Here is an 8,224-nt window from a genome sequence, read left to right on the forward strand (position 1 = left end):
TTCAAGACGTAGCTATGACTGGAATACAAAGACAAGGGAGGAACAATTAGGCTTACGGTTTGTCAATGGGGACAAGGCTAGCTTTGACTGGTAATTCCAACTCAGGTGGGAGGCTTCCAGCTGATGAGATGAGACTCGGCAGCTGAAATATTAAACTAAACTAAGCTAAAACCCGACCTATTAGTCGCCTGCAGGCTTCAAATATCTTGCCCCTCCTTTTCCTGGATTTTCTGGCAACATGCATTTCATTGTCAGCAAAAGGATCGCGATGGTCAAATAGTTTGTAATATCCACTTGGAACAGAGGTCGATCTCCTCATAGAAAATGCCCTCCTCGCTGCATTCTCAAGTGCTGAATTCTCTTTTTCAGCTCTCAAGGCAAGAGTGGGAGCAAATGAAACTGAACGACTCCTGCTCAAAATCACCCCAAACATCTCCCCTTCTTCTTCATGTTCTCTACTCCCTGCTTTGGGTGATTGAACCGGACCGTATAGCTTTGGGAAGTCCATCCATCTTGTGTCGAGAGCTCTGCCTTGTTTCATCTCTGAATATTTAAAACAAAAAGTTTCAAGGAAATGGAACAAATGTTAAAGAGTTATGGACTCACGCATTTGCTGACATGAAAATGGAAACTTGGGACTTTGCTTTCTCACTTGTGTTTACTTCCTTCGGGTGGCAGGTTTGGTTAGGCCACCGAAAATCAATAATTGTCCACGGTGATTAATTGATTTCACATTTCAGTTGTAAAATTTCATCTACCTTGTTTTTGGGGACAAATTGTTTGTTGAAGTAATGTCAGTCATTGTCAAAATCATCTCATTTCAACATGGAATCAAAATTTTCCTTGAGTTTAATGCAAGTAAATTAAAAGTTATATGTATGTAAAGAGAGACATTGAGGCCCAAAGGAATGGGTTGAAAATCCTTTCACATGGTGTGGGGTAGGACTGTGGGAGGCTCAATCCATCATGGTTCACGAATGCAAGCATATGTCTAAACAAATGTGGACACATTATGTGCTGGACATAATGAACGCAAAAAAAAAAGAAATTTTTTTTTTTTTGAACGGATATTTGTTCAAATAGTTATATCTATTTTAACAGTTATGTTTGTTCAAATAAATATATTTGTTTAATAGTTATGTTTATTCAAAATATTATACTTGTACAAAAAGATATATTTGTGTATAAATAAGACTCTTTGGTTTTTTGGAATGATATAAAAACAATTTTCAACCAATTTCTCTTCCTTCTCCAAGTACTCTTCATTGCTTTTATATTGTTTTACTGCAGAAAAAATCTATAAGAGTTTGATAATTTTGTTATACGTTGGTGAGTGTACGTTTAGCGAATTGATTTTCTCAATGTAAAACACAATCAGTTATTAGGTTTCATTGTATTCTCGAGGTTTGTAGCTTATATTCCTCTGAAGCTTTTCCCTAATATTTTTTGTTTGCAAGTAACAATCATAAGGTTTTATTTTTGTTCAATAATGTCTATTGTAAGTGAAACATTAATGGCATGCTTGGTTCACTAGAAAGAATAGAATATGAATAGAATAGTCATTCCAAGGGAATAGAATGGAGGAAGAATAACTATTATGTAGATTGGTTCATGAGAATGGAATAGGATAGAAATTGCTATTATTACTTATTCTATTATTTGGTTGGCAGGAATAATTTTAAGAATGGTTAAGGAATAATGGGTAAATGATAAAAATACCCTTTATTAAAATTTAAAGATTTTTTAATTAAAAAACAAAAAAAACTATGATGAGAAATAAATACTCTTTATTAAAATTAAAGAATTTATTTTGTTAAAAGATAAAAATATTCTGAGCAATAAAATCAAAATAACTTTTACTATAATTAAATAATATTTTCACCAAAATACAAACATATTTTTATTATAATTTAATAATATTTTGTATTAGAAGATAATTAAACCTTTTATTATAATTAAATAATATTTAATATTAAAAAATAAAATATATTCTTCATTAAATTTAAATAATACTAAATAATATTCTTTGTTACATTTATTATATTCAAATAATAATATTAAGTAATATGCTTTATAATATTTATTATAGTGAAATAATATTAATATATTAAATAATATTTAAATATTTTCATTTCCCTTTTTTTGAAAATGAAGTAAAAAATTTTGTGTCTTTTGTGCTTTAGAGAGAGGAGTGAGGAAGAGAGAGGAGTGAGGAAGAGAGAGAAAAAAATAGGTTTAGTATTTTTTATAAGGTAATTTTTTAAATTGTAAAAGGGTATATTTGTCTAATTAACTTTTTTTTTTTTTATTCCCAACAATTTGGAATAGCTATTACCAAGGGGGGCCTTGGTAATGGCTATTCAGGTTTCTCTTGGAATGGTTATTCTGAAGAATAGCCATTCCATTGAACCAAATGCAGCTTTATCTCAAGAATGATAATAGGGGAGGAATGGCTATTCCATTCCCCCTAACCAAGCATCCCTTAAGGGAATTGACCTTAACTTTTTTCAAAGTGGACTAGTTTGATGATAACAAAGAAAATGACAAAATGATTTTCATTGGATTATCGAATAAGTTTCTTCCGTTTCTCGAATTTATTTGCATCAATTGCCTGTATTCTTAGTTGTTGCATATTTAATAGAGTTGTGTGGTTACAACTATGCGTCTATTAACTCTAAGATGATCAACATAGTTTTTTTTTTTTTTAAAAAAAAAACTCTAAGATGATCAACATATTTTTTTTTTAAAAAAAAAACTATAAGATGAACATTGGTGAAACTATAATTGTGTCATAAACTTCCTTCATCATGGGAAGATTTTAAAAGAAATTTGAAGCACAAGAAAAAGAATAACTCCTAAGGGTTGACCAATCATCTTTGAATTGAGGAGGAATACAAGAAACAAAAATGTTTCTGATTTTTGTAAAGTCAAAGTGCTTGCTAAGGAGGAAGAATATACCATTAAGCATAAAACGAAATTGAAACATATTGCTAAAAGGTTGGAATTCAAAAAGAAAAAGAAAGAAGCATGCTTTCATTGTGGAAAGTTAAGACATTTCAAGAAACAATGTTGATTGTTGAAGAAGAAAAATGCTTCTTCTTCTTCAAGTGTTGATATGTCTAAAAATTTTGCGGCCATGACTTTTGAAATTATTGTGCTTGAGGATAATGATGCTAGGTGGATTGGTTCAGAAGCAATAAAGCACGTGTGTAACAAAACTATATAAAAAATGTTAATTTAGCCCCTATGCTTTTATTATATTCGGTTAAACTCCTATGTTTTTATTTTGGATCAAACAAGCCTTTATTACTAATTGTTAATTGACCACTGTTATTCAAAGTTACAATTGTCAATTTATGATGGAACACAGAATTGAAAAATCAAGAAATGGCTTCAAGGCGTGTAACAATGCCACTTTCTTTCAAGTTTTATTTGCCCTCACTTATAGTGTGCAAAAGAGTTACCGAGATATAAACCTCAAAGATACAATGAAGTTCAATGATTAACTACGTTTTGTACTGATGAAATCAATCCATTGAGCACTCACTGGGGTACAACAAGATTATCAAATTCTATGAAGTTTTACTGTAGCAAAATACTATAGAAGCAATCTAAGAAGAATTTGAAGAAAGTGGAGTGAATGATTGCTAATAGTTTCTCTCTTGCCTTTTTTCCATATATCTTTAACCAGAGAGGCAAAGATTCCGCTTCTCGACAGACATACTGATGAAATCAATCCATTGAGCACTTACTGGGGTACAACAAGATTATCAAATTCTATAAAGTTTTACTGTGGCAAAATACTATAAAAGCAATCTAAGAAGAATTTAAAGAAAATGGAGTGAATGATTGCTAATTGTTTCTCTCTTGCCTTTTTTCCATACATCTTTAACCAGCGAGGCAAAGATTCCGCTTCTCAACAGACATAACTATCTATTTTCAATAGATACAATTGTTTATTTTCCAAAAAACATAATTGTTTTATTTCCAATATAACTATTTGAACAAACTTAATTTTTGAACAAACAATTATAATGTTCAAAGAACTTTCTTCCTTTCATTCTTCCATTATAATTGTTGAAAAATGTCTAACAATTTAATATCATGTGTCAATGATGTGGCATGTTGGAGGATGGGACTACCATGTGACAAATGACATGGCTAAAGATGTTATTGACTTGATTTTTTGGTTGTTGACTTGACTTTTTCTCTTTTGCCTAATCACATGTCCTAAATTATTGGTTCATATTTTTAAAACAAAAAAAAAAAAATTAAAATAACCTTAATCTAATTGCTCCCTAATCCAAATTCCTAAACCAAATTCTGAAGTTTATCAAACCCCAGATTAGAAAATTTCCTAAGCCATCAAGAAGAGTTTAACCAGCTAATGGATCAGATGATGTGAGAACTTTCACATAAAGATGACAATACAGAGGAAGTTCGAATAAAATCAAATTCAATCGTGGTTTCCACATTGTTATAAATAGAACAATAATAAAATTCTTTTTCACTTTTTCTTTAGATTGTAATGTATGAGAAATCCAAGATGAAGTTGAAACTATAGTCTTATGTTTTTCTTTTTTTTGTTGGTACAATCTCAGTATGGATAATTCATAATTTCTTAATTCCCAACAACTTGTGATGAGTTTTTCTCCTTGATCCTGTATGAATTTGATGAAATGGTAAACATAATAATTATGGCCCTATTTCTTAGCTTTCCAATGCATCTAGAATCACATTGTTTGGACTTTTAGAGCAAAAGTTATGCATAAATTATTGAAATAGGTATGAAAGAAGAACTTACCAAAAACTATAGTCTTATGTTTTTCTTTAGATTTGAAGACATGTGGCTGTCATGTGGGAGATGACGTTATTTTTGGCAAGTTATTACTTGCCAACCGCAAGATTCATCGGTATATTACTGATGGATTTACCTATAGAAAAACTTTCGATCGATGACTTTATTGACGGATTTTTGACATCATTGACAAATTTTTTGATTGACGGATAAGATTTTTTACTAATGAAAATACCAACGAAAACTTTAGTTGGTGATGTTTCTAACGAAATTTTAAAATATCGATGGAAATTTATTACGGATGAGGGTATTTTCAACTGATTAGCGACAAATTTTTTCTATCGATAATTAAATTACCGACGGAATGCACATATTTACCGACCGATTTTTCCATTGGTAAAACCTAATTTTTTAGTAGCATGTCACACACATCATTATGTATTAGTTTCAGTAGAGTTGTATTTCTTTTAACTTTAGAGAAAGTATTTTTAGTATAGTGCATGTATTGCATTTATCAAATCTTTTGACTAAAATTTGAAATTAAATCTAACTTATACATGTCACTAAATCTTCTATAATTTAAATGACCTAGTCTATAATGCTATGAATAAGAAGACTCAACTATATAAATAGAACAATAGCCTCGTTATTATTAATTATATTAAGTTTGAACATTCCATCATGCATATAATCTTTTTCAATAAATATTCCTCTTTTGGAATAGCATATGATCATATTTATTTGCTTGGAGAAATAAATTGATTTGTGTATAGGATATGTATTGGTCCCAATGGAGTGTTAGACGACGGGTGAATAACACTTTTTAAATATTTATTTGACATTATCAGCTAGTTGGCCCTGAACCTCTATTGTGATCTAAGGGTGTGCCTTCCCTTTGTCAAAAGGAGATCATGACGAGTGCTCGTGTCCTTCTTGGCTTTCTCATGCTTGTCTGCTAACAGATCTTTTAATTGATCTTTGTAAATCTTCTCCCATATGTTGTAGACCATCGAAGCATCAATATCAGCCCATGTAAACGACTTCTACAACAAAAATGAATATTTATATCAGTATTGTTAAAGGAAACTTGGATAAATATACAATAACAATATGGTACCTTAAATTTACGCCACATGGCTTCTTTCACAATGGTAGGAATCAACTTCCATGTCGGCCAAGGCCCACTGAAGTGACTTTTGATTATTCTCATGATGGTTGGAGTCACTCTAGTCTTTGCTAAAGTGCTACAAAATCAATACATATTTATTAAAACATATTAATGAAATTACTACATATAATGAAATGAGCTAATAATTGTAACTTACCTCTCTCCGACAGGATGGAAAAGGATTCGTCGGTTCGGATTGGTAAGAGTGGGCAAGCCTACACTAGGCCCTTAGCCCTTAGACTGCGATAAAGAGTTTGACGCACCTGTGATGGTAGTTAGAGTTGGCAGCGTTTCCTGTGGATTGAATAGAGTAGCGGTCGATGTGGACATAAGAGTGAACATTGATGGTATCGATGACTAAGGTGGCGTCGGTGGTCGCACAATCGGTGGTGAAGACTGAGGAGGTGGAATTGGAGGTTGCGTAGCCATATTACCTATGCCACTTGACTGTACTCGAGGGCCAGTAGTAGTCTTATATTTAACCATGACTACGCAAAAATCTATTATCACATTGTCGACTACCATTATTATGAACTGATAATAAATGTAATGCATAATCATTAATATTAAGTACTGTCAATAAATATAATTCGATGATCATTAGAAAGATGTTAATAATGGTTAATGACATATATAAATAAATTAGCATAAAAAAGTACATCATGTCAACATCTTTACATAATCTAAATATATAAAAAAAACCATCAACCATCAATCATCATTTAAACATGCAAACTCATTTTCATCGTTCTCATATTCAGGATCATTGCTTTCATTATCATCGTCTTCTTCTGCATCTTTCTTTGTCTCTTCGTCTTCTCCTTCAACTCCTTCATCGTCATCATCTTCTTCACTATGTTCGACCTCAACAAAAATGAAATAAATTCCCACTTACATATCTAATCTATTTCGACCTTTACGAAATAGATGCTTTCGAACCTTATCAGCAATTAAGAACTTACTATTCATGCATCAGGAGCAAGGGCATCTAATTTTATTCATACTTGCATATCTAGTTTGATCAAAGGCAAATAGAATAAAGTCTTCAATGCCATTCACAAATTCTATCCTTAAAAATCCACTTGGGAATACATCCAACTTCGATCTTGTTCCATTCTAAAAAATGTAATGGACATATGATGTCATCCGTTGTGAGATAAAAAAATTGATTATTAATTAATTACTAGAATTATTAATCTAATCAACAGAATTTGGTCACATTCATTATACACACACACACACACACACACATATATATAATTTTTGTTACTATAAATCAATAAAAATTATGCATATATAGTACATCAAATTTTTCATTAATTTTTTTTAAAAAAATTTCAAATTTATCATTATATATAATTTATAACCCTATATGTTTAATCCATGTTCTTCTAAATCATTAAAAATTATGTATATATAGTACATCAAATTTTTTATTGATATTTTTTTCATTCATAATTGTTGTTATTGTATAACTATAAAAAATTTTGTATATACAGTATATCAAATTTATCATTATTATTTTTTTATAAAAGTTTCAAATTTATCATTATATAAGTTATATACATATACATAATTTTTGTTATTGTAAATCATTATAAATTATGCATAAATAGTACGTCAAATTTATCATTATATATATACTATTGCATATATATTTTATTTATAATTTTTTGTATTGTACATCAATAAAAATTTTGTATAGTACATTAAATTAATTTATCATTATTATTTTTTTAAAATTTTAAAAATTTTCTTTATATATAATTTATATACCTATATATATATATATCTAATTTTTGTTCTTATAAATCAATAAAAACTAGAGGAGTACCCGTACTACGCAACGGGTTTATAAAATTTTATAAACAATTAATTTTAAATGTTTTGTATATAAGTTTTAAAATCATAGAGTACAAAATTAATTAAAAATTATACTCAAATTATTTTCATTACTTTAAGCAATCTCAATATTTGTGTCAAAATAAATATTTGTTTGTATTCAATAGGTTCAAACACTAAAAGAAATTCTTATTGAATATACCCAAACTACTGTTCACTGATTGTAATATTGTCCATAAAACATAGTTTGGCAATTTTTGGGCCAATATTTAATTATGTTCTAAATTACAAACCAAAAATGCTAACATATATATCTGAGGAAAAAGTGAACCCATTAAACTTGTATAGAGAGTAGTAACTGCCCCAGTTGTGATTATGTATCTACAATTATAGATATCAAACAAGCAGTTCAAAAA

Source organism: Theobroma cacao, chromosome 8 (genome assembly GCF_053813885.1).
Source record: "Theobroma cacao isolate CCN51 chromosome 8, ASM5381388v1, whole genome shotgun sequence".
NCBI lineage: Eukaryota > Viridiplantae > Streptophyta > Magnoliopsida > Malvales > Malvaceae > Theobroma > Theobroma cacao.